The following is a 7,170-nucleotide window of genomic DNA, read 5'->3' as shown; positions in this document are numbered from 1 at the left end:
CCAGTTCTCCAAAACCACCTTTACAAATTTGTTTCACCCTCAAACTGTAAGTCCCTAGGATCCTGGGTGTTTTTCATTTTTTTGATAGTCCCAGTTTGTAATATGGTACTTGAAAAATGGTAACACTTAAAATACACTTGCTAAATGACTGAGTTAATGAGTAAAAGTACACTTGCAAACTTGTGATGTAATTTCCACTTCAGAAGAGTCTTTCAAATATCATGGTGTTGCGTGCCCAGCAACCATGCATTTCTTTTTCCCATTTCAGTTATTTCTAAACTTAGTTCCCTAAGGTCTGAGCAAAAGGAGTGCCTCAGGTGAGGTACATATTCCCTGAGAATGTTGCCTCTTATAGGTCTTTTGATTCTCTTCTCAAATGAATGAGAAAACTGTATGTGATAATTTCAGAAATTATTACTATTATTATTTTTTTGTTAATCTTCACCTGAGGATATTTTCCATTGATTTTTTAGGGAGAGTGAAAGAGACAGAGAAACAGATGTGAGAGAAACACATCTATTGGTTGCCTACTGTATGCGCCCTGACCAAGGCTCAGGCTGGGGAGGTGCCTGCAAACAAGGTATGTTCCCTTGACCAGAATCGAACCCTGGACACTTTGGTCTGCAGGTTGACGCTTTATCCACTGAACAAAACTGGCTAGGGCTGGTCAATTACTGTTTTGATGAATCTCTACCAGTAATTTTTCCAAAGTAGAATAAGTGTTCTAAACTCTTGGTTTCAAGACATCTGATAATGCTCCCTGTGCAGGTAATCAAGACTGCAATTGGGAGAGTTACCCACTGTGATCAAGGCCCTTCACAATCAGGAAAAATCTGCCTGTGCGAATCCTCCCTGCCCTGCCCAGCACTTCCTATGCATCAGCTACCTGGGCTAAAAATGTTTCAAGAATGCAAACATTTTCTCATGGTAATTCCCTATTTTCATTCTTCACCTTATGTTCACTGCTTAATCTCAAGGTCAAGAATCATTTTGTGACTGTCTTCCCAGACACACACAATGGTTTCTTCTCTACATTGATAACCACCTGTTTTGTAGGAAAGAACATACACTTATATTTGTACTTTAATTGCTTGGAAATATGTGTATCTTTTAATGAGAACGTCACACATTGAGGGCAGAGCACATATTTTTTTTTCACCATTGTTTGTGTCTTATTATTTATTTGTATGTTCAAAGAAGATGGAAGTGAAGAATATGTTGAAATTCATGGTGTCTTCACAAAGGATATTCCAGGAAAATCTGCATTTTCCTCTGTCTCTGTGAATGAGAAGTGATGTCTGTGGTGGTCTTCCCAGGTATGACTACCTCAAACCACACTAGTGTTAGCCACACAGTCTTCTACTTGTTGGGCATCCCTGTCCTTGAAGACCAGCACATGTGGATTTCCATCCCCTTCTTCATTTGCTATGACATGGCCCTGCTTGGCAACAGTCTGCTCATCTTCATTATCCTCACCAAGCCCAGCCTCCATGATGTACCTCTTCCTCAGCATGCTGGCTGGAACAGATGTTGTCCTCTCCACGTGCACAGGACCTCAGGCCTTGGCCATCTTCTGGTTCCATGTTGGGGAGATCTCCCTGGATCACTGTATTGCTCAGGTATTCTTTCTCACTTCCACTTTCATGTCTGAGTCAGGGATCTTGCTAGTGATGGCATTTGACCGCTACATTGCCATTTGCTACTCACTGAGATACACAGCTATTCCTACATGTTCACTGATAGCGAAAATTAGTCTGACTATCTTTCTGAGAAGTTTTGGTACAGTATTTTCCATAATATTTCTTCTGAAAAGACTGACTTTTTGCAAAAGTAACATTCTTCCACACACTGTTTGTGAGCACATTGGGTTGGCCAAATATTCCTGTGATGACGTACGAGCAAACAGCTGGTATGGACTTTTTCTTCTAATGTCAACAATTGCTTTAGATGTTTTTCTAATTATTGTTTCATATACGCTTATTTTCCATGCTGTCTTTCACATCTCTTCCCAAGATGCTCGCCACAAAGTCCTCAAAACATGTGGCTCCCACATCTGTGTCATCATCCTATTTTATGTGCCTGGGATCTTCTCAGTTCTCACTCAGCACTTTGGATGCCACATTTCACCCCATATCCATATCCTGCTAGCCAATGTCTGAATCCCATCATTTATGGAATTAAGATCAAACAGATCCGGGTAACTCATATCTTATTTTCAAAACAGATATCACTTTGGGAATGGAAACCAGACTAGTTTTCTCAACATTTCTAGTCATTCATTGAGGTAAGATTTAGAAGCTTCTAGTAGGTGGGGGATAGCTAAGACTACATGTCTATGTAGTCTATAGACTACCTCACTGAGTATATGTTTCTGGAGTAAGTCCACAGGGGAGCTTGGGGCATGCTTTTCAAAGTTTCTGATCAATACTAAGAGATCAATTTCTTTGTGGCTCAGTGAGCTTTCTCATTCATAGTCTAATAAGTAAACCACTCCTAGTCTATAGCCCTAGCTAGGTATTTGGAAAGAGATGAATTATTGATAATTACTAGACTATTCTTTGTTGGTTTGTTTTATGCCTTATTGTAGTCAAATAATTCCCATTCGTCTTATCTACATTGGGATGTTGCTCTAAATATTAATTCCTTTGCCCTCTCTATCATAAAGTTTTATTCTTTATAGGATCACCTCCATCTGTAGACATTCCACTATTTGTTCTGAAATTTAAAGGAAGTAAGAGAGGGAAGCAGGCACAAACCTTTGTCACCCACATTCTCCTATATCCTTTCCTCTTATTTTCTTTTTCTTATTCTTTTTTTTTCTTCCTCTTCCTCTTCATCCTTCTCCTCCTCTACTTCCTATTCCATCACAATTCCTCTTTCCAGTGTTCTTCTTTCTCGCCACTGGTCATTAGGGAGTGGGAGAAAGCAAAGGAGGTGGGGAAACCTCTGGGGTTGGATAAAAAGTAAAATGATAGACACATGTTTCTTTACACAGGTGGGTGCAGGGTAGGTAAGAGTCAAGTAACATGAAAACAATAACAACGAGTGGATTTGTTGTCTCCACAGAGCCAATGCCTGTCTTGGAGGCGTGTGGAAAACAGAAATTACCCTGACATTCCAAAGGTAGGTTTTCGTAGATGCAAGAAGACAATAGCCAGGCTCAGTTAAGGTAAAGATTAACCTTTGTCAGGGAAGGTACTAGGCCTAGGACGTGTCTGCCGCCATGATCTCTGCTTTTAGTTAGAAAGTTTTAATTTCAGACCCTCCTTTGTGGGTACTTCAGGCCTCTGAGTTTGTAAGGCCGCCAAGCAGGCCTCCCCTGAGCTTGTCAGGTGTGGTATGTGGCCCGCTGCATCCATAGCCTCTCCACTGGGGCTTATGATCCTCAACTGTGGTGAACAGAGTTGTGGGTGCCAAACCCAGGACACAGGGGTTCCTAGAGGCACTGGTACCTCCTCCCCAGGCAGGGCCAACAGCTTGCCTACTCCCTCCTGTCATCCAGTCCTGGGCCCAGATGCACTCCTGGGAGATGAGTCCTGCTGAGAGCCAGTGCCTGCCAATGCTGGCAGCTATATCTGCCTGTACCTTCTGTGGGGGGTTGGCAGGCTGAGTCCCTGTTTCCCTGGGCCACTTCCTGCCACCGCTAATCTCCTCCCTGTGGCCTGTTCCTGGCAGTGAGTCCTGCCTGGCACCACAGGCTGCACTGGGGGTGTCTTTGCCAGGCAATCCTGCCTCTGTCGCTGGCACTGGCCCATTTCCCTAGATTCCCTCTGGGTGGCACTGTCCCTATCAGGATTCTCCTGGGATCCTCCAGTGTGCCTCTCCTGCTGGTCTAGCACCTGAGCACCTTCCTGGATTTCCTCCCCTTAAACCCTGCTGGGCGTTTGCAGGGCGCTTTACTGTTTGGAAAGCACTTTTCTAGTTCATTTCATCAGATTCTCAGAAGGCTCTCAAAGAAGAAGTGATACCCCGGAGACTGAGGGCCCTGGGGTGGGCAGATTTCCCGAATGGGCTGCTCTGTCTCTGCCTTTGTGCCCTGGGGCAGGAATTGGGGGGAGGATGCATCTTCAGGTTCTAAATAGGCAGGTGAGCGGCCAGCTGGCAGGGGTCCAGTCCTCTTGCTCTGGAAAGGGCATCAGAGGGTCAGCAGGGTCTGGAGCCTGCTGTGGCTCCCTCCTTGCCCCATCTGAAATGCTTACTGGCAGTTAGACTGACATGAGCAGAGCAAGAACAGTGTGCCAGGTACAGGTCACCAGGTGGGATGCCCAGGAAGGGGCAACACTGGGAAAACAAGAATCTTGTCATCCCCGGGGTAACCTGCCCTCCCGGAGCATATCACTGGTCGTGCAGTTTGGACCCCCTGGCTTTTCACATCGTTAATCGTACTGTTTAGACGCCCCTGACGTTTTCTTCCCTAAAGATAACATCTAGGCCTGGGTTGTCGTTCAGCTCCAGGCCCAGAAAAGCAGCAAAACCAGACAAGCGACACCATAGCTGCCTCAGGACCAGCTACACCCCTGTCCTGGTGCAGACCAATCAATCCATGGAGACCTTGACCTTCCAAAGGACACACCTGGAAAGCTGCTGAATGTTCTACTGAGATCTTCCCCTGGGACCTCCCCTAAAATCTCCACCCTTAAACCCTTAGGAGGGAGGACCCAGGGCGCTCTCCCTCCAGGGAGCTCACCAGCACCTTTCCCTCCCCTCCCTGCTGCCCACCCCCCTCACCTTTATCTTCCTCACTTCTAAACTACAAGGGCTCTTTCTTTGCCTCTATAACTTGTTCCCTAAGCCCATTTCTCCTATGAATTACTTATTTTACCTCTGTGACTTTCTAAATAAATGTTCTCTTATAGTTTAACTTTTGGCTCTGAACTCTTTCCTAGCCAGAACTCAAGTACCAAGGTTTCTGAACCCACGTCAGCTCCGTCCCCACTTATCTAATGCCTGGTGCTGTTCTTGCTGACCCCAACAGAGGAAAACTGAGGTTTGCAAGAACTGAACTAGCCATTGTTTCGTGGTGGCTTACAGCAGTCTGCTGCCCAGGCCACGTTAACCAGGTTCTATGACAACTCTGAGCTTGCCTCTGCTCCTTCAATGGGTCTGCCCGGCCTTAGGCTTTGCAGTGTGAGAGTTCTCCACTGAAGAGGGGTGGGGGTGTGGGGGGCCTTGTGCTGCCCTGGGCTTCCTCACAATGGCGACTTGTGGACTCTGGGAGGCGTATTTCTGGGAAATGGCCTGCCTTCCTCCCATCACCCTGCTTCTACTCAGGGCCTGGAAGAATTTTTCCTGGGCACACTGATGTTCTTCTCTATCTGGGAGAGGGTCACAGCGTTCTGTGGTCTAGGGTTAGCTGCCAAGAGGCCAAGCAGTGTGGCTCGGCAGGCACTGGTGTCCAGGCTGGGAGGACGATGCCCACGTCCAGAGGACCCTTAGGAGGGTGATGGGAGCAGGGCGGTGGGTCAGAGCTCAGGGAGGAAGATGGGTTGTCAGGTGCGGTTCTTTACCTGTAACCACTTCCTTTCCATGCAGGTGGTGTTCTTCTTGGGCAGAATCCAGCCCTTCCCCACAAAGAGGTCACCTGAGTACCCACCTTTCTGACCTCTGGTGGCTTCTCCCTGCTGAGGAAGCCTGAATCAGCTTTTGCTTGGCCGATTCCCATCAGAGTTGTCCTCACTTTGTAGCTGCTGCATTTCCACAGCCACTGGTTGTCCCTCAGCATCAGCTCTTCCTGGCGTGTCTATGCGTGCATGTGTATGTATATATAGCTTGGGGGTAGGCCAGCACCTCATGGCTGTAGAATCCATGAGGTAGTTGGGTTTACTCTGGTCTTGCCAGTGTTTCTGTTTGTATTGAAAGCCAGAAACCTTCTAGGAGAGGTGAGATCTTTAAGTTGGAGTTGTTGGGCAGGTCATTGTGGTGACAGGGAGGTTTGGGACCTGAATTGGAGCATGGGGCACCATGCTGTGGTCTTGGCACCATGGAGTCTTGGCTGCTCTGCATCTAAGGCCTCACTAGGAAGGTGAGAGCCAACCGTGGTAGAGCTGGTGATTTCTCTGCTGCCAAATATGTGCCCTCTTTTAGATGGAAAGAGGGCTGTAATTAAAACTCTGCCTTCCTAGGACCTGATGTCTGTGCACAGCCTTCACCATATGCTTTAAATAAATACATGTATGTATGTGCCGGGAGCCAATTCCAGCATGTCATAATTACAAGAGTTTTATCAAAAGGTTGAAGAAACTTGGGGGCTCAACAAGGGCTGAGTCACACATGTAATCACATATGTTGGAATGGCTCATAGGCACTTCCCCCAAACCTGAATAGGATTATTAACTGCAAGACAGCTCAGGGCATCTTAATCTACATGTTATTGCCTCCTGTTGGCCAAACACCTGAACAGCTGTAGGCTATTCCCCAATCTGACAATGCTTCTGTAAACACTACCCTTTGAAACCATACCCTTTGAAGTTATGTCTCCACTTTGCCTTAGAACAATTTGTGTTAATAAAAAGTACAGGGTCATGAGACAAGAAGGAAGAACTAAGAACTTGGAGTCTTTAGCTCCTTTAGCTGAAGCTCCTCTGACCCCCAATCTCTTTCAAAATTATCTCTTGTCTTTGCACTCTTACTTAATCTATGCACAGCCTTTTTCCAGATTGCTGCACCATTTGTAATGCTGGGACAAGAATCCCGGCATGTATGAATACAGTATGGATATATACAGTGTATACAGACATATGAGTGTATATTTAAATATATTTACACATTTATATAATGTACATAAATGTGTATTTACATACACACATATGTATCTAGCATAAATATCACACACATCTATCATCCTCCTATTCCTTTTCCTATGTATCTCCTGTTAATGTAAAAATATTCAAGCCTGTAAAGAATTTTTGTGAGTTTATTTGAGCCAAACTATTTGCAATTGCTGGGAAGCAGTATCTCAATGAATTGGGATAGTGCTCCGGAAAATGGGTATAGGATAGTTATATTAACATGATAAAAACAACAAAGAAGGATTTTGTGTATTTGTCCAGGGGATCAGGCATATTAGGTTGTGCCCCAAAGGGATTGGAAAAAGGGAAGTTACAAGTTACCCAGACATTTCAAGGAATTGATATTATAGATGCAAAAAGACAGATAAGCTCAGTTAAGGTA

General features: G+C 45.4%; 1 pseudogene across 1 annotated transcript; it reads left to right on the top strand.

The window, feature by feature from the left end:
- Positions 1-1,318: 1,318 nt before the first annotated feature.
- Positions 1,319-2,254, top strand: LOC307110134 (olfactory receptor 52B4-like; annotated as a pseudogene). The gene has a single exon. The product of its transcript is annotated as an olfactory receptor 52B4-like (transcript).
- Positions 2,255-7,170: the final 4,916 nt, after the last annotated feature.

Source organism: Cnephaeus nilssonii (genome assembly GCF_951640355.1).
Source record: "Cnephaeus nilssonii genome assembly, chromosome: 13".
Classification (NCBI taxonomy): domain Eukaryota; kingdom Metazoa; phylum Chordata; class Mammalia; order Chiroptera; family Vespertilionidae; genus Cnephaeus; species Cnephaeus nilssonii.
The sequence above is the reverse complement of the archived record's forward strand: the minus strand, read 5'-3'. Positions and strand labels throughout refer to the sequence as shown.